The sequence below is a fragment of the Elephantulus edwardii genome, unplaced genomic scaffold, assembly GCF_000299155.1.
Source record: "Elephantulus edwardii isolate Elephantulus edwardi_28Jun2011 unplaced genomic scaffold, EleEdw1.0 scaffold00197, whole genome shotgun sequence".
In the NCBI taxonomy this organism is placed as follows: Eukaryota; Metazoa; Chordata; class Mammalia; order Macroscelidea; family Macroscelididae; genus Elephantulus; species Elephantulus edwardii.
In genome coordinates, this window is record NW_006399947.1 from 5,582,143 (window position 1) to 5,585,215 (window position 3,073).

A 3,073-nucleotide genomic window follows, 5' to 3' on the forward strand; every position below is an offset into this window, starting at 1 on the left:
TCACCTCCTTGTACCCCCAATATATTTTTTCCCAATTAAAAAAAAAAAAGAAGAAGATAGCATACAAAAAAAAAAGTGACATCATTGTTGTTCAGGACTTTGAAAAGATATCTTACTGCCAACTTTCAACAATGCTCAAAGTTATTTAGTATTTAGGTTCCAAACTCTGGATTAATTCCTTTCTTGATTTCTCAGAGAATTTGTTCTTTCTGGTCTGTGTTCTTTTTGAGAAATTACATACAATGTTGTATACTCTTTTGAGTTAAATATTCCAAATCCCTTTGCTTTTAGGGGAAAATCAAATGAAAGGCAGTATTATCATTTGATTGAACCCTTCAGTTTATAATTTTCTTGGGATAATTGTCTATAATTGTGTCCACCCTTCTTGTCTTTTACCCACATGTCTGTTAACCCCTTTAATCATCCATGAATACGTGGAAAATAGACATTCAGTTTATCTCTGAAAATGGTTATACCAGAATACAGAAAACTTACCACAGTAAAAGAAAATTTGCTTACCTTTCAGCTATGAGTAAGTAGAGTGCTCTAGAGATATTTCCTATCTCTTCCTTCCTGATCTTCTCCAGCATCCTTTATTTAGTTTCCAGATAACTATTAAATTTTCATTTTTCCTTTCAATTGAGCAACAAATTTTTTAAAAATTATTTTGCACACTTCTAAGATATTAGTTATTAGATTTAGTTCCAAGGAGCAGCCTTTCTCAGCAAGATACTTAAAGTATGTAAGCTGAAGCTTTGTATCTTTACCTCCAAGGAGCACCCTGGCTGCCCCTTCTCCAAGACGTATCAGTTTGTTCTTTTAGCTGTCTATGAGATATTCAGTACTCTTCTACAACAACACAGCTCAAAGACATCAATTCTTCTTCTGTCATCCTTATTCATTGTCCAGTTCTCAGATGCATAACAAGTGATTGAAAAGACCACGTCTTGAATCAAATGCACCTTAGCCCTCAAACTCACATCATTGCTTGTCAACAATTTAGAGAGGTCCATATGTGAAGACTTTGACACTGCAATACATCTCCTGATCTCCTGAATGCTGGTACCAAGAGTACTGATCGTGGGTCCAATTAAGATTAAATCTTTAACAGATTCAATCTTTTCTCCATCTATTATAATGTTATCTGTCAGACCAGTGGTGAGAATTTTTGTTTTTGTGACTTGAGAGGCAATTTGTATTGAAGCCTTTATTGTTTAAATTTCTGCAGCAAGTGCTTCAAGTCCTTCTCACTCTGAGCAAGCAAAGTTGTATCGTCTACATTACAAGAGTTATTGATGAGTCTTCCTCCAATTTTGATGTCATATTCTTCTTCATAGAGTCCAACTTCTTGAATAATTTTCTCAGATTGAACAGATATGAAGAAAGTATACTACTTGATGATGATCTTTCTTAATGTTAAGGTATGTAGTGGTCCCTTGCTCTGTTTACACAACAACCTCTTGGTCTAGATATGGGTTTCACATGAGTACAATTAAGTGTCCTGAGATTCCTATTCTTCTCTATATTAGTCACAATTTATTTTGATCTACATATTCAAATACCCAAATATACAGTCTTCTGGTATTTGTTGCTTTCAACCAGGTTCTATATGCAATGATTTTTCTAATGCCATGGCCTTTCCTAAATTCAGTTTGAATTTCTGGTAGTTCATATAGCAAACCTATATTTAAAAATTATATTAATTAGGAGACTAGAGGCTGAACTCGGGATCTGACAAGATGGCCGGGCTGCCCTGCAGGATTATCAAGGAAACCCAGCGTTTGCTGGCAGAACCTGTTCCCAGGATTAAAGCAGAACCAGACGAGAGCAACGCTCGTTATTTTTATGTGTTCATTGTTGGTCCCCAGGAGTCCCCCTTTGAGGGAGGGACTTTTAAACTTGAACTATTCCTTCGAGAAGAATACCCAATGGCAGCTCCTAAAGTACGTTTCATGACCAAAGTTTAACACCCTAATGTAGACAAGTTGGGAAGAATATGCTTAGATATTTTGAAAGATAAGTGGTCCCCAGCACTGGAGATCCGCACAGCTCTGCTTTTGATCCAGGCTTTGTTAAGTGCTCCCAATCCAGATGATCCATTAACAAATGATGTAGCGGAGCAGTGGAAGACCAACGAAGCCCAAGCCATAGAAACAGCTAGAGCATGGACTAGGCTATATGCCATGAATAGTATTTAAGTAGGTCTGATAGTCAAGTGTGCATCACTTCTCCTGTTGTGCCAAGACTGCTTCATTTTTGGTTTGCACTTAATGGACACAGTCATAGAAACATTACAGAATAAAAAGCCCAGACATCTTAGGTCCTTTGGTGATTAAATGCACGTTAGCAAATCTGTCTTGTCCTGATTCACTGTTGTAAAGCATGAGCAGAGGCTAGAAGTATCATTTGGATTGTTGCAAAACGTTTAAAAGCAGTGACCCCTCTCTGCTTTTATTCATCCTTTCCCCATCATGGTTTTAAGTATAAGCGGTGTGAATGAAGGTGGTAGTCACGGTTACCTGTAGGGGTGTGGGTGTTTTACCTTTTTTTTTGTTTGTTTGTTTGAGGGGGAGGTAACTTTATTTTAAATTTATGGGCTCCCTTCCTCTTTTTATGGTGATCTAATTGCATTGGTTAAAAGCAGCTAACCAATTGTTCTTTAGAATATACCCTCTAGCCTAGCCTAACTTTATTTAGATGCTGTAGATGGACAAGCTTGATTGTTTGAACAAAAATGGGAACATTAAACAAACATCACAGTCCTCACTAATAACATTGTGACTTTGCTGACAAGTGTAGAATCCTTCTTTCAAGGAAAAGCTTCTGACCATTTTGTATGGCTTATCTGGAAACTTTTGTAAATCTTATGTTTTAGTAAAATATTTTTTGTTATTCTAAGAAAAATTATATTAATTAAATGGGAGCGATGATGGCTTAGTGGCAAGTAGCTGCACTGCAATCCTAGAGGCACGTGATTCGAATCCACCAGATTCTCTACTGGAAAAGGAAGGGGAAAACTCCTCCTGTACCAGTAAGATCTGATCTGATGTTACACACACACACACACACACAC

At 37.0% G+C, this 3,073-nt stretch overlaps 1 pseudogene; it reads left to right on the top strand.

The window, feature by feature from the left end:
- The first annotated feature begins 1,739 nt into the window (after nt 1–1,739).
- LOC102851346 lies at nt 1,740–2,198 on the top strand (annotated as a pseudogene).
- Nucleotides 2,199–3,073: the final 875 nt, after the last annotated feature.